This window comes from Rhineura floridana, chromosome 14, assembly GCF_030035675.1.
Source record: "Rhineura floridana isolate rRhiFlo1 chromosome 14, rRhiFlo1.hap2, whole genome shotgun sequence".
NCBI classification, from domain to species: Eukaryota; Metazoa; Chordata; class Lepidosauria; order Squamata; family Rhineuridae; genus Rhineura; species Rhineura floridana.
In genome coordinates, this window is record NC_084493.1 from 6,146,044 (window position 1) to 6,171,076 (window position 25,033).

Consider the following 25,033-nt stretch of genomic DNA (forward strand, 5'->3'; position numbering starts at 1 on the left):
TCAGAGGGGGTTTAGCACACCAATATGCCTTGGCTTCCTCATGCACATAAAAACTGTACATGAGTTGTGTGTACACTATACACAAACACCCATTTCCTAGATCCTCTTTTTCTCAGAGTTTTCAAGAAAATTGTCTCAATTTTTTTAAAAAAAACCCTGCTGTTTTAAATCAAGTTTATTATTTATGTTAATCTTGCAGGACTCTTTTTTATTATCATTTGGAAGAGATGCATCTTTAATACAAATAAAATTTCAAAACACCATAGGCCAGGATTCACAAATGAACAGGATCCTCCCAACCTATTGTAATTGGAACTAAGAAAAAATATAGGGAGGGTGGAGATGGGGGGCAGACAAAAAGAAGCATGTCTCCTTAATGAAATGCTTTGCCTCCCCCCTTCAAGAAATTAGATTATAGTAAATTTACGTCTCGATTGCAGCAAATGCCCCTTTGGCCATTTGCTGGATGCCAAGTCTCCTGGAGCTATAGGAAATTTGCTTTGTGGTTTTGAATGACTAAAATAAATAAATAAATAAATAAATAAATAAATAAGGCCTACTTCAAGCACTATCAGTCCTCAGCAGGCACTATTAAAATAATTCCGCAATATATCTCAGCAGAATTCACGTACAGTTTAAATCACCTGTGATCTGTTAATAACCACATAAATGAAGCATTATGTTAAGTGTGTTTCTGTGATGATGGAAGCAAATTGGCTGGCAAGCAGATACGAACTAGACGTACTTCAATGGTTAGGGTGCTGCCTTATGTGCTTATTTCTGATGTTACTGTTGGGTGACTACTGTTACTACGAAAATTAATGATAAATAGATTTTGGGCATCCAAAGCACTTCACAATGATTATCTTAGTAATCCATACAGCCCTGCAAGGTAGGCCAGGTATGTATTATCATTTATAAATGTAATACATTACAAATCTCCATTTCATATATTTCTCCTCCCCCCCTCACACACATATACACAAACACACTTTCTTACCTCTCTTTGTCTTTCACTCTTTTTTACACACACACACACACACACACACACACACACACACACACACAAGCACTGCTGGATCAGGTCAATGGCCCATCTAGTCCAGCTTCCTGTTCTCACATATTGGCCAGCCAGGTGCCCATGGGAAGCTTGGAAGAAGGTACACACACACACATTTTATTCATACGTATTCATATATATATATATATATATATTTGACATTCCTTTTGAATGTGCAGGTATACTGTTCACATCAATGGTTTCATAACAACCCCACCAATTTCAAGAGGAGAGAAAATGGGGAGAGAGGAGGCAGTGAAGCCCCTTTAAGTGTGATTCCCAGGTGGAAGGCACAGTGGCGTCGATTTCATATGATCTTTGTAATTCTCCCATTTTGGCTTTGTATAATTTCTCACCAGCATCTCAGTATGTTTCTGTTTAGATATCCTTCCCTCCTTGAAATTCATTAACCTGTGGTCAGCGACAAAAAAAGAGAAGGGGTAATACCAGTTATAAGCTATATTCCTTTTCAGCGTTTGGTCACAGTTAGTCACCGGATTTTCCAGCTGTGAATATGATGTACACTATTTACCCTAATTGAATTGCTGTTGTAACACCTTTCAAGAGGAAGATGGATACATTATCACACACACACAAAAAAAAAAAGGGGGGGAGAAAAAGTAGGTAGCTGAAGCCAAGGACTTCCGAGCTGCAGCGGTTCTTGTCTTCTGGCAGGGTTGTTCCCAGATGCTGCAGAACTCCTGCTTGGAGCTTTAACCTCTGGCAGGGATGGGGAATGTGGCCCTCCCAGATGTTGTCAGACTCCGTCTCCCATTAGCCCGAGCCAGCATAGCCAATGGTAAGGAAGGATAGGGCTGAAATTTCACCACCCATGGCCTATGGAAGGGGAGAGGGACCTCCTGGGCTCTTTATTCAGCCCTTGAGACTCTCCCCATCCTCAGACACATCTTCTTTCTCTAGGCCATATCTCCTCAGCAGCTTTGGTTTGCACCCTCTCCGAGTGTTTCTTTTTAACTGGCTGAAATGTGTCCTGGAACTCTGAAAATGCCTTTTGCTTGCCTGGAGGGAAGATGGACCTCTCTCTCTCTCTCTCTCTCTCTCTCTCTCTCTCTCTCTCTCTCTCCCTCCTGTGTGTGTGTAGAAATTTCCCTATTGTACAAAGATAACATTTGCGTTCATTGCTCTGCCCACTTTTTTGTTGCTAGCCCAGTCTGCTGCTGGCATGTGGCTTCTGATAGTTGTCCAGAAGGGAATGTGGCCCTTGAGCTGAAGAAAAGGTTCCCCACCCCTGGCTTATGGGGTCCCATGGGGTCCTATCTTGTGCCCATTCTCCATGAAGCCATTGGGAGAAATCTGGGGAGTTGGAGTGTGTGTTCTCATAAACATGTAGGTGACCCACAGCATGATCTGTTCTTTTTAATCAATTCTAGGGAGGCTTTGGGAGTTCTGAATTTATGAATATGTTGTAATGATGCACCTGCCTTAACCTGACTTTTCCTGGTTAATCTCAGTGGAGCAGAGTTAATCTTGCTCACTGTGATGCATTCTGGGAAACAGACCTTCTGATCCACCTCATTTTTGCAACAGCCCCCCCAAATCAGACTCCCTAGCTCCATCAGTGGCAAAAGGATGATAAATGGTACGCAAGTGATAAGTTATCTGCCCCTTTCAAGATGTATCTCTTTAAAAAAAAAAACTGGTTAATTTAATTAAAATGTGTGACACCCATTGAAATAGTAAAAGGTTACCTGTTTTTCGAGAGGAAGGAAAGGTGTTTCCATATCTCACAAGGAGATGAAAAATCCATCCATCCATCCATCCATCCATCCAACCATCCATCCATCCATCCATCCAACCATCCATCCATCCATCCATCCATCCATCCACCCATCCACCCATCCACCCACCCATCCATCCACCCATCCATCCATCCATCCATCCATCCATCCATCCATCCATCCATCCATCCATCCATCCATCCATCCATCCATCCATCCATCCATCCATCCATCCATCCATCCATCCATCCATCCATCCATCCATCCATCCATCCATCCATCCATCCATCCATGATAGCAGATCTCCCCAAAATCCCATTTCAAATGAATCCTTTCAAGACATCTCCACACCTCCACCTCCACCTCCCTCCTGGTTCACATTAGATCCAATGGAACCTCAAACCCATTTAAGACAAGGCTGTGAACAGGTTCACTGGCAAGCTTTGCTCCAATGTGTTGGAAGTGGGGCAAGAGCAACTCCTGTTTGGGTTCTTTTGTTTGTTTTCCAGAAGGAAGATAGAGTCAGGGTCTTCCAGCTGGCTAGGCTTGCCTACCTTTAGCTGTGCTATTCTCTACCTAACTTCCTTCAGCTGTAAACTAATATGCTCAGGGAAGCTGACCTGCCCCTCCTTCCTTTGTCTTTTTCTTCGAGAGGAGACATCTTTGTCTTTGTTCTCTCTCCTGAGCCATGAGGACAATATCCAAGTCTAGACACTGTGCCTCCAACTTAGTTAGTTAGAACTAGGTATGCCTTTCCTATCTACTATGTATTTCAATAAATAAAGTTTGTTGTTATGTGCCTTCAACTCGATTACAACTTATGGTGACCCTATGAATCAGTGGCCTCCAACAGCATCAGTGATCTAAATGCAGGGTAAAGGCCTACTACTTAGGTAAATACACACACTGGCACACACACAGCTCAGACGCTGAGTATCTCTGCATATGTCCATAACAAAGGGTTATGGCCACCCAGTAAGGTAAATTGAACTGCAAGTTGTGTCCGAGGCTAAGTACTGTGTATGATTTACACAAGAGAGCAAAAAGGAAACTTTAGGTTACAGACAGAAAAGCAGAACAAAAGATAGGAAACCATGGCTCAAGAGTCATTAAGACAAGCATCTGAAGGCTGGAGAAGGACAATTATGCCATTTGCAGTCTCCAAATGATGGCACTTTTGGAAGGGAAGAATCTGCATGGAGTTCTGACTGATCTTGAACCCTCAGCAGCGGATGAAGCAGCCACTGCCTCCTGAAAGCATAAACATGTCAAAGTGAAGTCTCTTCTTTTTTCTGCTTTATCAGATGAGGCACTAAATGTTTCCATGGGCTGTAGGAATGCTAAACAAATATGGGGAAAGACTTAAAATGTTTATCAGAGAAAATCTAAAAATCATGTGATGTTTCTCTGTAAGTAGCTGTACATGCTGAGACAATGCTGAGATGATCTGAATCAACATCTGGAGAGATATACAAGTCTGCTCCAAGAATTAGAAAGATGCAGAAGATCTTTAGATGAAGATTTACAAAACGTAATACTCCTGGCCTCTCTAAATGAATGCCATTATATCACACCTTGCATACTTCAACAGAAAGATCAGAATTTGCATCATATTATGGCATATCTGAAAGATCAGGACTATAAAGAGAGACAGGAACAAGCTCTGTCTGAAAAAGCAAATTTTACTGTAGGCAGAAACAGCAACTAAAAGTAAGATAGAGAGATGAGTCATGCCCCAAAGTCACAACAGGGCACAGATAACCAAAGGAAGAATGGCTTCAAATGCAAATCTCCTAATCACCTTCAAAGAGATTGCCCTAGAAGGGAGAGAGGAGAAAGAGTTGATTTTAAACTGAAGCAAGCTGAAAGAAAAACAAATAGCCAAATTAATGTGAAGCATTCCAGTTACTATGTATCTGATGAAAAGAATGATGATTATAAAACCAGATTTTTAATCAATACTAGGGCTACCACACATTTGGTAAATTATAAAAATATGTTTAAGAAATTTGGTCCCCATACACAAAATGTAATTACAGCATCAGTAGATATTTTCTGTTCTCAAGGAATAGGCACTGTGGAGCTACTTGGCAAAATGCCAGAGGGCACCAGAGAGCTTGAACTGAAAAATTGCATATTTGTTCCAGCATTTAAAGATAATTTAATAAGTGCCACTAAAATAATGGACCTTGGAGGATAACTGGGCTCCTAACAAACAACCTTTATTTACAGTCTTAGACCCAAAGGAAAAAAAATAGGTGAGCATACATCATACATTAGAAGTAGGAGGGTAAAACAATATTAAACCTTGTATACATATCTACATTATACTGGTGATAGAGTAATACGAATATGCTGAGCTGCGTATATGAACTTAGCAACCTGTAAGGTAATTTGTTTATCTGACCCAGATAGTAGGTAAACTATAGCTGCTCCACCAGGCTTATGAGGATTTTTTTGTCAGAATCACATCCAAATATTTAGCACGAATCTGAGTGTACAAAGAGCAAAAGAAAATACTATGGGGAAGGGTTTCAATGTCAGCACCACATGGGCAGTAACTGGGCTCCTGCTGAGAGGAAGGTTGGGATATAAATCAAATAATAAATAAATAAACTTTATCTGAGTGACACAACTTGCCAAGTTTTAGATGAAAGAGAAGTAAGTACAATTGCAAAATTGAAAAATTGACTTTTGCATTTGGAATATTTGGAAACTATGCATGCAAATACAGCCAAAGAGTAATTCTGGATGTGTTCATATTTGGCATAGAAGAATGGGACATGCCAGCTTAGCCAAAACTGATGCTCTAGAGAAGGAAAAATTGGCTAAAGGCATTAAAATTGGACAATGTAAATCTACAGAAAATGTGAATGTTGTATAAAGACAATAAGGATGAAACTAAAATTTCCTAAGAAAAGTGAAAGAAAAACTACAAAACCCCTAGAATTTATTCACACTGATCTTTGTGGACCCATTAAAATGCCATCACAGAGTATAAATTTATACATGCTCACTTTCATAGATAATTACTTGAGGTGTACTAAAATGTACCTATTGAGTGAGAAAAGTCAAGTACTTCAAAAATTGAAGGGCTATGACAGAATTGTATCCAAAAAATTTGGTAGAAAGCCAGAAATTATAAGATCTGACAATGGAGGAGAATTTGTGTCCAGGGCCATGCAAGACTTTCTAAGTGAGGAAGGCACAGAGCACCAGACTACTGTTGTTTATACTCCAGAACAAAATGGGGTCATGGAACACATGAACTGGACTGTTTGACAGATGATTTGTTCCTTGTTGGAAGATGCATAGTAACCACAGAAGTACTGGGGGGGAGCAGCAGTTACTGCCATCTATCTGCAGAACCACTTAAGGCAACTGCAACCAACAAAACACCTTTTGAGCTATGGCATGATCGGACACCAAGTGTGTCTCACCTTTGTCTATTCAGCTGCAAGGCCTTTGTACACATCCCAAAACAAAAGAGGACAAAATTTGACAACCCTGCCAAGGAAGGAATATTCACTGGATATTCTTCAACACAGAAGGGATACCGAATCACCAAAACTGGTGAAGTCGGAGTATACAGAGCTGACTTTGATGAAGGAAAGTGTGCACACCAACCAGAAGGGGAGCCACACCAAACAGATGTGAAATGGAAGAAGAAACTGAGCTATTCTTCCATAACAGAAGGTATTACAATAATACACCAGCAGAGGAGGATGAGGAGTCTGAGCCAGAAGACGCGTCAGAGCCAGAAGGGGAAGCCGAAGTACCAGCACCGAGATGCTCTGAACGCACCAACAAAGGCGTACCACCAGACAGACTTGCTTACCTAGTGAGAGATGAACTTCCAGAACCAGAGACCTGGAAAGAGATTGAAGCCTTACCCAACGCTGAAGCTGAGAGGTGGAGGCAGCTAAGTTACAGCTGGAAGCTCTACACAAGAATAATGCTTGGACACTGGCCAAGCTACTTCAAGGAAGAAAAGCTGTAGGCTGCAAGTGGATATTCAAGAAAAAGCCAGATGCTGAAGGAAACATTGAGAGATACATGGCAACACTAGTAGCCAAAGGATACTCTCAAAAGTATGGACAAGACTACTATCAAACATTTGCTCTTGTGGTCAAACACACAGCTATCAGAACTCTTCTGAGTGTTGCTGCTAACAAGAAAATGCAGGTGGGTCACATGGATATAAAAACAGCACTGTTGCATGGAGAAATAGAAGAGGAAATCTACATGCAACAGCCACCAGGGTTTGAAGTTCCAAGAAAAGAAACCCTAGCGTGTAAACTTCACAAATCCATCCATGGACTTAAACAAGCTGCCAGAGCCTGGAATGAGAAACTGAGCAAAACACTTTTAAAATAAGGCTTTGTACAAGGCAGAGCAGAGTCTTGCCTGTACAGCAGATTCAGGAACAACAGATGGACTTACCTACTGATTTATGTAGATGATCTACTGTTGGCTTATCAAGACCCACTGGACAAGCAACAACTAGTGAATCATCTCAACTTCAAGTGCCTAGGTGATGTCACTCACTAGCTCAGAATACAAATTGAAAGGGAAGATGATGGATCCTTCTTGCTGAGTCAAGGCTCAGTGCTTTGAGCTTTTCTCTTAGCATGGGGTGCCTCTAGCTCTTATGTGGAACAAGGAACATGTCTTATATTGAGTCAGACCATTGATCCATTTAGCTCATTATTGTATCCACTGACAGGCAGTGGCTCGCCAGGGTTTCAGGCAGGGAAATGTTGGGGATTAAACCTGGCACCTTCTGCATGCAATGCAGATGCCCCACCACTGAGCCATGGCCCTTTCTTTCAGCATCAGAACCAAGCTTCCTCTCTGCCTGCCCATATCTCTTTATTAAGCCATGTGACTTGCTCATTGCTACTTCTAAGGAAGTTCTACGTTAGCTTGCTTCATGCAAACAACAGATGAGGTCACAGTTGTTTCTGGACCATACCACTTTAGACTATAGATGGGAGTTCTCATGAATGAATGAAGTTCAATATGAATATTTATCTCGCCTGCACTATTTTTTTCTTACTATCAGGGAGCATTTAAAAAGGGGGGGAGTATACAAAAATGGCACTCCCCACTTCATTGCCACCTCAGAACTCTAACAAAGATCTCTGCTGCATGTTGCAATGAAGCCCACATATGCTATCGACAATGCTTAGACAACTTGTTCATTGAGTGAGTATTCATCATTATCTGCTTGCCCAGAGCTTATGCAGATATTAAACTATGACCAGTCTTTACTGAACATTCATTCTGATTTGTTTGTAGGGCGGTTATATAAGAATGAGCACTCGTCCTGATTTGCCTGTAGGGGGGGTGTTGCTCATCTTCCAGTTAATCATTCATTCATCCCACTTTTCGATGCACTTCTCCATCGCTTTCCAAACTGCAAAAAGACTTTTTTTTAAAAAAAAATGTGGATTTGTTTTTCTCTATAGTGCCCTTTGCAACTGGTGGGGTGGAAGGTAGGGAGCCCAACAATTGGTTGAGCCAGAGCCAATGACAGGAAGAGACAATTAATTCTAGTTTTGTCCCCAGGCTCCTCCCAGCTGAGTTTTATGGGAGCAACACTGAGATAAAGAAGAAGGAAGCTGACAGAGAGGGACACCACCCTGACTTATGCTTTAATTTGGATTCCTGCATTGAGCAGGGGGTTGGACTTGATGGCCTTATAGGCCCCTTCCCACTCAAGGGTTCTATGATTCTATGGACTGATTGTAAGTCAGAAGAGAGGCAGGTGTGAGTTGGCAGGTGAAAACAGACTGAGGTTGTTGGGTCACTGTTTCACTAGCCCCAATGGACCAGCCTCCACTGGTAGGACAACAGCATACTTTTATTAGTTTTATTTTTATTTTTTTATTATTTATATACATTTATATCCTACCTGTCATCCAAGGAGCTCAAGGTGGCATACATGGTTCTCTTCCCTCTTCATTTTATCCTCCCAACAACGCTGTGAGGTAGGTTAGGTTGTGACTGGCCCAAGGGCCACTCAGTGAGTTTTATTTATTTGTGTAACAACAAACTCTTGAGGTCACTACCTCATTTAAAGCAATATCATACCACTTTGTCACAGCTTCCTGAGAACTGTAGTTTCTTCAGAGTGCTGAGAGTAGTTAGGAGACCCCCTGTTGCTCTCACTAAGGTACAATTCCCAGAATTCCCTGGGAATGGGGATGGGAGAGAAATTCAATTTGCAGTTAAAGGCAAACTTACTGAATTCTTACTTTTCAAAACAACACACAAAGCGAAATGCAGCCATCCTTCAAAATTCACACTTCTTTGAATTTTCCAGGGCAGTTCTCCTGTCAGGTAATGTGTGCAAAAATGCATTTACTTGGGTAAGGTATGCGTAAAAGGCATACAATCAGTGAAAACAGCATACAAAACACATTATATTAGAGAGAATTGCTTTGCAAAAATGTTCCATGCTGTTTGATGAAATATGTTAACTTGTCTTGTATTTTTTACAATTTTTTTGTATTCTGTATTCCTGTATATACTGAATTGTGGTAGCCTATGGCTCTGAGCAATAAAGATTCTCTTTCTCTCTTTGCAAAATGTGCATATTAGGAAAAATTGTGTAGATAGATGTTCACACTAAAAGGACTTATTCATTTATTTATTTATTTTATTTAAAAAAGCAAACTGATGTGGAAATGTGAAGAACCGAACTTAAGACTGGAAAAACAAGAAAGGAGAGAAATCAAAATTAAGAGAAGAGCGATTGATTGTTAAACCACTCTGAAAAGTGTAGCTCTGTGAGGGAAGTAGGGGACTCCTAACCACTCTCAACACCCTTAACAAGCTAAAGTTCCCCATATTCTTTGGGAAGCCATGACTGTTTAAAGAGGTATAAGTGTTTTAAATGTATAGTGCAAATAGTGCCTAATGATACCATGCACTCCTGGAGCCACCCTAAAAGGTGGAGGGGTGTCCAAACGTAGAGAGTGGGCAGGATTTTTGTTCTGTAATAAATTAAATTATTTTTTGTAAAAGAAATGTAGGGGGGCAGAAAAATTAGAGGGGGCCCTCCCTAGCCCTCCCTGACTCCCTGGTACCATGTCAGAACCACAAAGGCACATCTAACCAGGGGGTCTTAATATCTGTCCCATATCTTTAAAATTCCCTTCTTCTGGAGACTCCCCCAAACCTGAGACTGTGTGTCTTCCTTAAGTGGTCAAAAACATTTTTCTTCAAGCTGGCCTTTGATGTCATCTGGGAATAGAATAGTTAACATAGTGTTACTAGCCCCATGCCCATAGGAGTTAATGAAACAAACATGGTGTGCCCTGGAGTTTGGTTTTGGTTTTTTAAAATACTACTACTACTGCTACTGCTACTGCTACTGCTACTGCTACTACTACTACTACTACTACTACTACTACTACTACTACTACTAATAATAATAATAATAATAATAATAATAATAATAATATGGCTGATTCAGCTTTACCTAATAGCTAAGGAATTATCATTCCTCAGCAAACATTAAGATTTCATTAATAGAAACATGTATTTGGCTAAGGACATCTTTGCAATATCACCAAAAGATTCAAAACAGAAAAGAGGTCTGGGAGGTTGAAAGAAGAGCTTTGATTGACGTGTGGGATCTCTCTCTCTCTCTCTCTCTCTCTCTCTCCCTCTCTCAGGTTAGTAATATTCTTCTAGTCAATTAATTTTTTTTAAGTAAATCAAACAGTTCTTATTATGGAAGGAACAGATGGGAAGAGAGCGCCCTGTGACTTCTGTGAGGCTAAACAAAGATTTGCTTGATAAGCAACTGGGAGAAGCTCCACAGAATCATAAGGATCTCTAATTGTATTGACATGTGGTATTCCTATGACATCCCTTAAACCATCCTGCCCCAACCTGTCACCCTCCAGATGCTTTGGACTACAACTCCCATCAGCCTCACCCTCACAAGTGCCCTGGATGAAACTGACTGGAGCTGCTGTCCAAAACGTCTGGAGAGTACTAGGCTAGGGGAGGCTGCTATAAGCAGCGGTCTTTTAACAGAAGTGGTTAGAGTGTTGGACTATAATCTGGGAGACCAGGGTTCGAATCCCCACACAGCCATGAAGCTCACTAGGTGACCTTGGGCCAGTCACTGCCTCTCAGCCTCAGAGGGAGGCAATGGGAAACCACCTCCGAATACCACTTACCATGAAAAATCTATTCATAGGGTCGCCATAAATCGGGATCGACTTGAAGGCAGTCCATACATGTCTACTCAGAAGTAAGTCTCATTGAGTTTTCTGGGGCTTATTCCTAGGTAAGCAGATATTGCATTGCAGTTGTAATCCTTCAGCATCTGAGGCAACCTTTCCAAACACAATCCTCTCAAAGCATCATACCGCACTATAAACCACAAAACTGGAACTGTGTAACCTTTTAAAAATGTTTAATATTCCAAACTTTACAATGTTTTTAAGATATTTTGTTTTAAATATGTTTTTCATGTTTTCTTTCACTTGTTGTTTGTTGCCCTGACCTCCTTTTGAGGGAAAGGGTAGGATATACATTATTATAAATAATGATATTGTAATATGTTATAAATAATAATAAAGATATTCAAAGATAAGCCACAATGTTTTAAAACAGAAACAACCCAACGTAAGACAATGATCACAAACCACAGCAGTAAAGAAGTGAATTGGCAGAATATCCAATAAAACCACATTGCTACTCGGAACAGAGATCTTCAAAGCCTATATCAGAGAGACTGTGAATGACTTTTAAGGACTGGGCTACAGCAAGGGGCTATGTTTTGGGGGTGCCAATAAAATGTCTGCTAATTCAGCCCATTGGGTTATTTTACAGGACTGAAAGAAGCTATCCATGGTGGCCCTGTCGTCCTCCTCCTCCCAAATGACAGTACTTGCCTTATATGAGTGTTCTCAAAGTTTCTGCCCCCAGGGCAATCTTCTCCACAATAATATATCTGTTAGGGTACGGGTAGGGACACTCTGGTGACCCTCCAGGACTCTCCATTTGCCCCTCAGGATTCTTACAAAGTCACACCCTTCCCTAGGCCACACTCCTTCCCCTAGGGGACATTCCTCACCCACACCCTCCTTAAGTATTTCTGCCTGTGCAGAATGTATAAATACCTTTTTCTTGCCTTGATGGAAAAAAAGAAGAGATGTGTGCATGTTTAGAAACCTCTGGATTTTCTGTTGTTGAAATGTAGCCTACTGTAGAAAGGTGTTATGCAAAGATATCAAGTGTCAAGGCTTATAATTACCACTGATGTTTCACTTCTCATGGTATCTGAACACATAAGGAAATAAGAGGAGCCTTGCTGGATCAGGCTAATGGCCCATCTGGTCCATCATCCTCTTCATACAGTGGCCAACCAGATGCCCTCGGGAAGCCCACAAGCAGCACCTGAGTGCAAGAACAATGTTCCTCCTGACTTGTCATTTGGAGGGTTCATCTTTAGGTAAACCACTCATGGGAAGCCAACACAATTTCTGTCAGTTGAGAAGGAATTTCTCAAGGAAGTTCTGTGTGTCATCTGAACCTACCTTATACTGTCAGGCCACTGATCCACCTAGCTTAGTACTACCTATCCTGACTAGCAGTGGCTCTCCAGGATTTCAGAGAAGGGACTCTTCCAGCCCTACCTGGAGATGCAGCTGATTGAATCTGGAACATTCTGCATGCAAAGCAGATGCTCTGTTAGAGAGCTACAGCAATGGATTACCCCCAAAAGAGAAGTTTGAAGTAAATTCGGAGGTTCCTTCACAGAAGAAATATCTGATGATGAAAGCCAGGTGAATTTCAATATCAGTCAACATTTTTCTGGTGGATTTCACATATTCCAAATCAAGGCATTAGGAATTTGTATAGCTTTTTTAACTCTTCCAAACATTTACCTGAACTGAACACATACTAGTCTATACACATCTTTTCTCTGGGAGATGTTTACAAGGATATTGAGTTTTCCTAATATATGCACTTGCAGAAAGCCAGTAATTTGTATCATTCTCTATTAAGGGAAGAAATTTCATTTTGGGAGTAGCATCATTGATCCTGTGAATGGGTAAACAGCAGTCTTTGGAGCTGAAATGTTCCCCTCCCTATCCCAATGGCCCTGCTCATTCCGCTTGGAGTTCATTACCTATCACAGCACCTGATCTTCAAATCATCTCTAGTACCTCCTGTGTAACTCTTGTTTTCCATGTTCAAAGGACTCCTTGAACATGCACCCTTGATCTTGCCAATTCACCCCCCTCAGCAGTTCCAATTCAGCTCAGTTTAATAACACTTCACATGTATATGGGCATATTTCCTCTTCAAAGAGGCTCTGTATAAACACTGATTAATGTTCACAACACATCATTTGTAGAAAGTGGAACCTGTTGGCAGAATGATAAGGACATTAATCCACACCACCAAAGAGGGGGGAGAAAGATATACAGAGATGGTGTGTTCTTGAGCTCTGGTCTTCATGCTTTCAGGGATCCACTAGGAGTCTACCAACTTCAAATAGCTATCGGTGGCACAGGAGATAGCTGCCTGCACAGTCACCCATGAATATTACAGGTCAACATCTAAGGTCAGAGACAAGACTGATAAATTGCAATTATAATTCCCAGTGGTAGAGAATCTGGCTTGCATGCAGAAGGTTCCAGGTTCAGTCCCTCACTTCTCCAAGTAGGCTGGGAGAGAACCTTACCTGAAATCCTGGAAGGCTACTGCCAATCAGTGTAGAGAATACTGAGCGAGATGGACCAATGGTCTGACTCAGTATAAGGCAGCTTCCTGTGTTCCCAATGCTTTTTGGCTTGCTTCATGAGGTAAATGTTTTTAGCAGTTAGCTAGATATAAAGCTCCATCTTCCACAATATACACCTTACATTGAGCTGTGCCCTCCCAACTCAACACATTGCTTAATAAACATTGTGTTTATTTATTTATTTAGTCTGGGGTAGCCAACATGGTGCCCTCCAGATGTTATTGGTCTATGACTCCCATCATCCACTGGCCATGCTGGATGGCGGCTGATGAGAGTTGGAGTCACAGCAACATCTGCTGGTAGCACGTTGGCTACCCCAGTCTATTCTGATTGGTGGTCGTTCTCCAAGGACTCAGGCACATATCCTTTCCTAGCCCTCTATCTTAACATTTAGTAGCTGGAGTTGATGAGGATTGAGGCCAGAACTTTCTGCACACAATGTATGTGGACTACCATGCTGTGCAGAGATTTCTCAGAAGACAAGTTGACATGAAAGGGGGTTCTTGAACAGAGGGAGGGAGTTTGAAAAGCACTGCTCTGAATTAATGGTTAATTTTCAAGTATATGAGTTGAGAACCCAGGTGTAAGGTATTCACCTAGATCATTCCTTAGAGAGAAAACATTATTATTATTTATTATTATTATTTATTACACTTATATACTGCCCGACTAGCAAAAGCTCTCTGGGCGGTGAACAACAGAGAAAACATGATTTTCATGCCCACCAATTCCTTTCATTCTGATACGCCCATCAAATCATAACCCATTAGGTACTTAGTTATCAAACTGTCTATTCTTTGAAGAGCTGAGCAAATACCACCAGCAGCTAATTTTATAGATGATGCCAATTATCTGTCACACATCCGTTTCCAAGCTGTGGTGGCCTTTCTAACTTGCCCCAAAGGCAAAACAAACCTTAATAAGCCTGGAAAAGGAAGGAAACTTAGTCCTCTCTGAGAAGCTAGATCCCTTTTCCTTCAGAGATGCAGATTGCAAGGAGATCATAACTGGTCAAACAATGGCCAGAACACCAAAATGCATACTACTTTCATTGTTTGGCTTGCAGGGGAGGGGGAGGGGTGGGGGACATAATATATAAGGACTTGATTAGATTTGTGTTAGTCTGAGCCAGAGGTGTGATGACCTGACTGTGGAAGCACAATAGGACTCCTACTACAGATCTCTGAGATAGTAATCTTTGGGAAATTGCCGTTGCGGAGAAGCCTGCACAACATATCCATGTCATCAAGGAACAAGTAAAACATGATGGATGGCATCCAGTGTTAGTCCTACTCAGAGTAGACCCATTGAAATTAATGGCCATGGCTAACTTAGGTCCATTAATTTTAGTGGGTCTACTCAGAGCAAACCTAGCACTGGATACAACTTGATACACCCCACTCCACTTTTCAGAAGAATGGTTTTATTTTTCACACTAAAAAGACTAACAGCACAAGGATGTTTCCATCCCATATGCCACATCTGGGGAAAAATGATTTAAAAGTCCCAGGAATTATCATCAGTTAATGCTTTTTATGATGCCTTAAGTCTCTCTCTCTAATGAAAATGATAAATGTGGTCATCTTCTTTTATGCTAGAGCCAGACCTTTCTAGTTCTAGTCCTCTTGAGCAAACAAGAACATTTTTTTTCCAAGTTAAGAACATAAAAACATAAGAAGAGCCCTGCTGGATCAGGCCAGTGGCCCATCTAGTCCAGCATCTTATTCTCACAGTGGTCAACCAGGTGCCCATGGGAAGTTCACAGTTCCTTGTCCCACCCCCCCCAGCTGTCTTCATTTCAGCAGTATAGGTTTGGGGAGGGGGGAAGGTCATTTTGTTGTCACTGTCAAACAGTTAGAGAGTCAAATCCTTGTCAGTCCACATCTAATTATTTATTTATTTATTTATTTAATGGATTTATATTCCACTCTAGTTCAAAAATTTAGAATTCAGAGCGGAGAACAACAAAACATAATTCAATACAAAACAAATAAAATAAACGGTTAAAAGTACGAGTTAATAATTTACTAAGCAATTTTCTGCAGCATTTCCCTTCAGACATTAAAAGCTTGGTGAAATAAAAATGTTTTGATCCGACGACGGAAATCAGTGATAGAGGGAGAAAGTCGTATTTCGAGCGGAAGTTGGTTCCATAAAGAGGGAGCAACAACCGAGAAAGTTGTATTTCTAATAGCCGTATGTCGAATGGTAAAAGTCGATGGAACAGTAAAAGTAGATTCGGTGGTCGATCTGATAGGGCGAGAGGACTGAAATTCAGAGAGACGATTAGCCAAATATGTCGGTGCTAATCCATGTCGGGCTTTGAATGTTAGAACCAGAATCTTAAACTGGTGCCGGAATCTAATGGGGAGCCAGTGCAGATGGTGGAGAAGAGGCGTAGTATGGACCCATGGACCGGTTCCGGTGATCATTACTCAGATCTAGTAGCAGATCTGATCTACCTTCTGCCAACCCCTGTACTAAGCAACCGGGAGGGATTTATCTTGTTCCTTATCAGAGAATCAGAGAATAGTGGAGTTGGAAGGAGCCTATAAGGCTATCAAGTCCAACCCCCCTGCTCAATGCAGGAATCCAAATTAAAGCATACCCAACAGATGGCTGTCCAGCTGCCTCTTGAATGTCTCCAGTGATGAAGAGCCCACCACCTCCCAAGATCATTGGTTCCATTGTCATACCGCTCTAACAATTAGGACTTTTCTGATGTTCAGCCAAAATCTGGCTTTCTGTCACTTGAGCCTATTATTCCATGTCCTGCACTCTGGGATGATAGAGAAGAGATCCTATCTCCCCCCTCTCCCCCGTATGACAACCTTTCAAGTATTTAAGAACATAAGATGAGCCTGACAGATCAGGCCAGTGCCCCATCTAGTCCATCATTGTTCTCACAGTGGCCAACCAGATGCCCATGGGAAGCCCACAAGCAGGACCTAAGTGCAAGAGCACTCTCCCCTTCTGCAGCTGCCACCAACTGGTTTTTAGAAGCATACTGCATCTGACTATGGTGGCATACTTCCATAGGCCATGGGTTCCAACAGACTAGTGTGGTCTATTGGCTAGACTGTTGAACTAGGACCTGGGATACCAGGGTTCAAATGCCCACTCAGCTGTGAAGCTCAACCTAAACTGCCTCACAGGATTGCTGTGAGGATAAAATGGGGAGGGGCAGAACCAGGTATTCTCCCTTGAGCTCCTGAAGTAGATATTTTATATGAGGGCAATGTATAAATATTTTATATAAATAAATAACATAAATATAGTAACAAGAAACAAAATATCCTCCAAGTCATGATAGCTCATGCCACTGTAAATGTTCAAGCCTTTGATGGCTGAAGGGGACTGGTCCTAACAACCTTCAGATCACTTGATGGAAGAATGTTTTTAAACAGTAACTGTGTTTTATAAAGTTTTGAAGTTATTTTTAGAATCCTTTTCTTTTTGTTGCTATTAAATTGCTTTGTTGCTTTTGCTGCCCTGGACTCCTTCCTGGATATAAATTTAATAAATAAGTAATAAATGATATATCAACTATACCCCAGAGTTTTTATAGTCCATAAGAGCGCTGCTGGATCAGGCCAAAGGCCCATGTGATCCAGCATCCTATTCTCACAGTGGCCAACCAGATGCCTATGGGAAGTCCATAAGTAGGACCTGAGTGCAGCAGTGCTCTCCACACTTGTGATTCCCAGCAAATGGTATTTTGAGAGGCATTTCATCTCTGATACTGGATGTAGCACATAGCCATCACGACTAATACCCACGGATGGTCTTATCTGCCACGAACTGCTACATAACAGACATAATAATAAGGTAATAAATGCAACTTTATGCCCATGCTTCTTATAAGGCAGGGGTGGGGTGGGGAACTGTTCAGCCCGAGGGCTGTATTCCCTTCTTGGCAACCTTGTGGGGGCCACATGTCAGTGGGAGCGGCGGGACCTTGGCAAAAGTTGGAAGAGCCATGAATGTAAATTTGACCTTTGTACAGTAGGCTAGTTTATTTCTACACACGCTCACACTCTGGCCTCTCAGCAGGCAAGCAAGAGGCACAATCAGAATTCAGTGACACATTTCAGCAGAGCTTGGAAAAGTTACTTTTTTGAACTACAGCTCCCATCAGCTCAATCCAGTGGCCATGCTGGCTGGGGCTGATGGGAGTTGTAGTTTTTAAAAGTAACTTTCCCAAGCTCTGCATTTCAGCTAGGTTAAAGACCCTCAAGGAGGATGCGAAACAGGGCCAGTGAGGGATGTGACTTGAAGAGAGTCCCAAGGGCCGGTGAGAGAGACCGGGAAGGCCACATTTGGCCCCTGGGCTTCTGGTTCCTCCCCACCCTTTTCATAACGGCAAGAGAGTTTCTCTTTCCTTCAATCATTCCCTGGAGAAGAACTGATTTATGTAACAAAAGTAGAGACGGAAGTTTGAAGATTTTGGGGGAGAGGGAGGGATTCTTTCCCCTAACGGTTCAGTTTTATACATATCTACTCAGAAGAAAGCCCCACTGAGTTCAGTGGGTCTTACTCCCAAGCAGGTGTTTATAGGATTGCAGCCTTAGACCAATCTTTGGATAAAACTACTCATTAAACAAATAGATTTAATCCACTTTGGGAAGGAAGACTTTCGACTGTCTTATTCAGCAGCCAGAATCAATAGGGTCATAGCTCAGTGGTGGAGCACATGTTCTGCATGCTAGAGGTCCCAGGTTCAGTCCCCCAGACATCTCCAGTTAAAAGATGTTGGGGAACAGAACCAGGGAAGGTTTTTTATGAGACCTTGGAGAGTCTCTGCTAGCCAGCATCGATGAATTCTTGGCTAGATGACCCAATGGCTGGACTCTATATAAGGCAGCTTTATAATAAATTCCTGGATAAATAGCAAAGCTATTCCTCGGCTGTTCCACTGTGGGTGTGTTTGTGAGGATTCACACATTTGAAAACAAACTGAAAAGAAACCCTTGCTGCATGGGGAAAAAGAGCAGCTATTTAAAAGTCTTCTTCTAGATAATTACATAAGAAGAACCCAGCTGGATCAAACAGGAGGTCCATCTAGAGTAGCTTTGGTGACTTCGAGATGTTCTGGACTACAACTCCCATCAGCCCCAGCCACTGATTAACATTCAAACATGCAGCCACCTCAAATGCCATATCTGCCCACTTTTACTTCTGGCCCCATCCACCACGGTTATATGGCCCTCAGAAGGATCTCCTGGAGGTAATGTGCCCCTTGGGATGAAAAGGGTTCCCCACTCATAGATTACCTTGGCTGGCAGAAGTTCGCCAGGGTTTCAGACAGAGATTCCAGCCCTAACTGTAGGTGCTGAGACTGAACCTGGGACCTTTTGAGTACAAAGCTTGCACTCTACCTCTGAGCAAAGCCCCCTTTAAAAATTATGATTATATTGAGTTCTCTTTGACTGCAGTATCAGAATTGTATGGGGTTTGTGTGTGTATTTTACAAGCAGGGCTTATGTACTACCATCTATTGCACTGATCTATTTCCCCTCTTCCTCTTCTGACATGGTATGTTTACTCTGGGAAGCTTGTTTGTTCTCGTCATCTAGGGTAGAATGAACTCCTTTTTTTTTTTTGGAAGCATCCCAAGAGGTCTAGGCCTCTGTCAGCACACCTCTGTCCAATGTGGGCCAGGCATTGTGATGAGTGCCACAGCCCAGAAGCTGAACAATATAAGTCTGTTGGACATTTTCTCTGGGCTGTCACGTTCAATTTGCACATGACCTCGTGGCCAAAAACCGGGAGAGAAGTGGTAGAATGCGGGACTGAAAGCTTATATTATTGCTTTGACAGCTTCAGTCATCTAGAAGTAATGCAAAATGCAATTTATATTTATATTCTCTGACCTTCTGCTCAGACAGGGAAACTGTCTAATGATGGGCCACGGTAGCAAGGAATGAAACAGATCTCAATACAACTGGAATTTGTCTTCTTCTACCTCCCCCACCCTCACCCCACCCCCGCTTTTCAACAATTCAATAACAGCCAAAAGACAAATGAAACATGAAGAGAGCCTTGGCTAGGTAGTGACACAATTATATTATAGTGAGTAGGTTTGGGCTTTGAGCTTTAGTAAAGGTTGCATCCCTTGACTTTCTCCCCTACTTCTGAGATGAGATTCCTGTTCCCACTAGTCCAAATGGTTCTCTCCTTAAGAATATAAAACAGGGATGGCGAACTGGTGGCCCTACAGATGTGGTTGGACTCCAGCAGCCATCAGGCCCAGCCAGCATTGTCAGGGGAGGGATGGGAATTGGAGTCCAACATCTGGAGAGCCACAGGTCTCCCCACCTGTAGGTCATGGCCTTACAGATGTGGTTGGACTCCAGCCACCATCATCCCCAGACTGCATGGCCAACAGTCAGGGATGCTGGGAGGTGCAGCCCAGCAACATCTGGAGGGACACAGGTTGCTTGGCCCTGAAATAGTATTGCCTACATATGAATCAAACTAAAGGCCCTTTCCATCGAGAACCTCCCATGGCAGCCAGCCAGATACCTCTGGAAGCTCCCACATTTGAGTATGGTGCAGTAATCATGCCATGTTGCTTGCCCCAATCACCTTGCAATTAAGGATACACAGCCTCTAATAACAGATGCACCATTTTGGCTTGGCATGGCTAATATCCTTTGGGAGGTGGAATCTGCAACAAAATGTTGCAGTGTATCCCCACCTCCTAACAGCCGCTCTCCTGTTCAGGGTATGAGCCAGCCATCTTCTCCCCCATGGTATTCCATTCCATTTCCCCTTCTCCTGCTTCAGGGTTTTCCATGTTTCTCCTCCAAATGACACTCAACACTCCAAAGTTACTGAGCATGCTCAGACTCACTGGGCTGGTTTTGGAGTCCCTTATATTTTGTTATCTAAAGATTGATACATTTTTTTGTACATCTGCAAACCTCAAGGTTTCCCTGAGCATGTTGATACCTCTTGGTTGTTTCTTGGGTGTCCCTGTTTGACTCCAATCCTGTTTGCGCTCACTAACTGCATTCATAATTAGAGGGAGTAACAGACCTATAGCTAATGGCCTCCCATCATAGGAACATAGGAAGCTGCTTTATAATGAGTCCGACCATTGGTCCATCCAGCTCACTGTTGGCTATACCCACAAGCAATGGCTCACCAGGGTTTCAGACTGGTCTATCTCCCAGGCCTACCTGCAGATTCCAGGGGTTGAAACTGGGGCCTTCTGCATGCAAAGCAGATGCTCTGCCACTGAGCTATGTTGTGGTCATGAATTCTGGTTTGTTCAAGCATCTCCTTCGACAGATGATGCCGAGGCCTAGCATTTGCTGTGAGAGAGTGAAAAAAACTGTTTCTGATTTATTCTACTTTGTCACAGTCTTGTATATCTCTGTCATGTCCCTCATACAGTCTTTCCTACAGGGGTGTCATCGTCCCAGGCCAAGGAGGGTTATAGACCCCTTACTTTTCTGAGAGCAGGATCCCAGCCAGGTCCCTACGTATATGAGCCAATCAGTGTGAAAGGGAAATGTGTTAGCACTGAGAAGAGTCCTCGTCCTTTTGGGCTGATTGGAGCCAACCAGAGTGAAAGAAGGTGAGAGGTCTTCTGTATCTTTAAAAGTTCTGCAGGGAGAAGGGAGAATTCCACCTTGTGGTTTTTCCCATTACAATGTTGCAAGAACACCTGCACTTGGCTGACTTTCTCTTTTCCTAAAGATACAGGATCAGTCTCAGGCCCTGAACCTGACAACCGTACTGTCCAGGTGCAGCCGTTAATGGACATCTTCAAGCCCATCCCCCTGTTCTTCCTTCTTAGGGCTCTTTCCTTCTGAGACACCTTCAAATTGAGGGCTGTAAGTAGGACACCTGGGCACTTTGGGTGGGCACGTGCCTCTTTGTGTCACTGCTAATGTTATTTTGGTTTGTATCCCACTATAAGGCCAATCCCTGGCACATAGCCAAAGACAAAAGGGAGTTACTGTAAGTCTGTAAGGACACTTTGCTCACCACATTTGGGAGTCAGAAATCCTTGCTGATCTACTGCAAACCAGTGGAGGCTGGTCCTTTAGGGCAAATGGGGGCACTGCCCCACAAGCCTCAGTCTGCCCTCAGCCAGCCCTTTCTACCTGCCTTCTTTCTTACAACCATTCCATGGGGTGGCACTGAGAGTTACTAAGAGAGGCACCATTCCCCTCACAGAGCTACAATCCCTGGAAGAGGGGCTGACTGTTAAACCACTCTGGCCACTGGAGCTCTGTCAGGAGAATAGAAATGTAGCTCTGTGAGAGGTAAACTACAGATCACAGGATTCTTTGTGGTGAAAATGTGCTCTAAATGTATGGTGTATATGTAGCCCCAATCAGGATTTATCCAACAGGCTAACATATTCATGGCCTAGAGCCATTATTATCAAGACTAATTTATTTACTCAAGCATTTGCTACTGTGATCATTACCTAGCTTTTGCACAGAGTTGTAATTCCCAGAGGGAAGAGGGATTGACTGTTAAACCGCTCTGGGAATGATAGCTCTGTGAGGGGAATAGGGGTCTCCTAACAACTCTCAGCACCCTTCACAACTACACTTCCCAGGATTCTTTGGGGGAAGCCATGACTGTCTAAAATGAAATAAAAGTCTGACCTGGGTATGGCCCCCTGATTAGCCAAGCCAAACAGCTGTGAGTCTGGCTTTTAGAACACTGACGGTTCTTACTGAGCATGCCCAACACTATAATAGACTTCAATGCTAAATTTCTTAAATTAATTAAAAATCAGCCAGGCATTTTTTTAACTTTTAAACTGCAGAAGATGAAGGTCAGAGTATGGGTCATGATCAGTAATAGGATTACAGGTATTCTGTGAACTTGGCTGATTTTTAATCAATTTCAACAAATTATGAGAATTCTGACAGAAAAAAGTCCAACACGGGTCTTGATTTTTCCCCTCTTGTTTTACACCTTGAACTTTCAATTCTCTCTGAGTGTTCTATGTATTGCCATGAAAACTTAGAGGTTTGTTAAGCAAACATTTCTGAGTTTAGGACTAAGTTTTGTAAGGTTTTGTTTTGAAATGAGCAGCAGAATGGAGTGGGGGATATTTTTAATTTAACACTGCGGAATGTGAAAAATCCATGCTGGCTATAGTATACAACAGCCATTCTTGTGTCTGCTATTATTACACCTCGATATTGCTATGCTGTATGATGAGCTAGGACTATATAAATTGTTGAAAATAAAACAGTATTACTGTGAAGGAGGAGAAATGTAACTCTCCAGCACATTCCCAAATAACAAAATTGATTGACGCTCAAGGATTGCACTATAGGCCCCTGACTGAGTATGCTGGTTTGACCAAGACTAAAAAGGAATTATTTCTTTACTATCATTGCACCTACCATTGCTCGGCGCTGTACAAAATGTTAGAAATGACATAAGCCGTGCCCTGAGGTGTATGATCTAAAGCCAAAGGCATCAATACATTAAAGAGGAAAGCATGAATCAGTCTGTGAAAAGCTGGAGTGAAGCTGTTAAAAAGAGAAAAAAGCTGATGGTCTCTTTCCCCTTCCATCACATCAATATTTATTATTATTATTTATTAAATATTTTATTTAACAACATCAAAACAACAACAGCATTCCTCCTGGGTCCCAGCTACCCTTGGAGTACTTCTTAATAGCTGATAGTTATTTCTTCCACAATTATTAATAGATCACTCTGACCCCTCCCTCTTTTATTCATCAGTAACAAAATCATGATAATCATTCCTGGGTCCAAGCTGCCCTCAGAATATACCAACCCACCCACATTTATATAATGCTCTGAAGTGAAGCAGTTAACCGTTATTTCTTCCATGATTATTAATCCACCATTCTGAACCCTACCTATAGTATTCAGTAGCAGCAGCATAATAATAATAATAATAATAATAATTTGCTGTTGTTGATTATCACCATCATTATCATCATTCTGGCTCCAAGCTGCCCTCAGATTATTAATATATATAGTCACTCAACAGCATCAGCAAAATCTTCATTTTCATCTCCATCATCATTCTGGGTACCAGCTGCCCTAAGGAGATAGATACATAGATAAATAGATAGATGATAGATAGATAGATAGATCTGAAGTGAAGCAGTTATTTATTTCTTCCATGATGATTAACCCACCACTGTGCCCCCTATCTATTTTATTCAACAACAGCTAAATAATAGAAATATAATAATCATAATCACAATCATAATCATATCTTGTTGTTGATTACCATCATCATCACCATCCTGGGTCCAAGCAAGCTGCCCTCAGCTTACTTCTTAATTTATATATATCTGTACCTATCCATGATGCTCTGTTGCAAAGTAGTTAATAGTTATTTCTTCCATGGTTATTAATCTGCCACTCTGCCCCCTAGCTGCCCTTATAATCCCCAGCCATGTGCTGGTGACATCACCCGGCCATCAGCTCCAAGTTCCTGTCCTCTGTAACTGTCATTAAGTGCTGCGAGCAAATGAAAAATGACTGGGAGACTCAGCGGCTCCCACCACTGACCTTGTGTATTATTAGAATGACCTCCCTTTGGCTTGACCATAGGAGGGAGGTGGAGGGGGGAGAGGCTTCCCTGATATCATCTCAGGGCCTAGGACTGAATCGAAGCTGTTTGCAAGGGATTGGGATGGCAGAAAGAGAGAGAGAGAAGCAAAAGTGTCAGAAATGCAGAGTAAATGTTATGCAACACTACCGAGGGAATTAATAAATACTTAAGCAGAAGGGGAGTCTGTTGAGAGTTGCCCTTTTAGCAGATAGGGTGGGACATGGGGAGGCCCAGCATTTTACCCTGTAACTCCTATTTGTAACAGAATCTTCTGCTTTCTAAATCAGGGGTTGCCAATCTTTTTAGGCTGTGGGCATATCTGGATTTTTTTCTTTTAGTGAGAGCTGTGAATACCACCCCCTCTAGCCTCTCCTCTCTCCTTCCTGTAGATCAGCCCCCTCTCAGAGGAAGCATGCTCACACACACTACTTTTCCAAGGGATATCAGTAAAAGTCGGATCCAGTAGAATTAATCTGAGCCTTGAAAAGTACATAGAGCTGAAAGAAGAAGTGAGAAAGAATGTCGCTCTTTCAACTTCCTCCTGCAGCCTTATGGTACCAAGGCGTCATGGGCCCTGTAGAGAGTTCATTGAGTGACCAGGAGAACGAGGGGGAAGAAGTCTGGGATCTTGGGGAGGGGCCCAGTGGGTTGCAGCAGGAAGGGCTGAAACAGGAGAAGGCTTCAGCACTTCAGACAGTGACAGCTCTGCACCTGTAGTTCCAGTTACAGCTAAAGAAGTGCTGTCTGACAGTGAACCAGACCCTTTCCCTCCCCTCAGCCCTCCCTTGTCACCTGAGCCACCACTGCTCGAACCTCCTCTTGAGGAGGAGGAATTGAAGGTTCAACCAGAGGCGGTCAGAGGAGAATCTTGAAGTGCCGTC

General features: G+C 42.4%; 1 long non-coding RNA gene across 1 annotated transcript; it reads right to left on the reverse strand.

The window, feature by feature from the left end:
* Positions 1-23,536: 23,536 nt before the first annotated feature.
* Positions 23,537-25,033, reverse strand: LOC133369626 (uncharacterized). The gene is made up of 3 exons (XR_009758936.1): positions 24,945-25,033; positions 24,110-24,214; positions 23,537-23,632 (listed from the first exon to the last, which is right to left on the reverse strand). It is a non-coding gene; the product is annotated as an uncharacterized LOC133369626 (long non-coding RNA).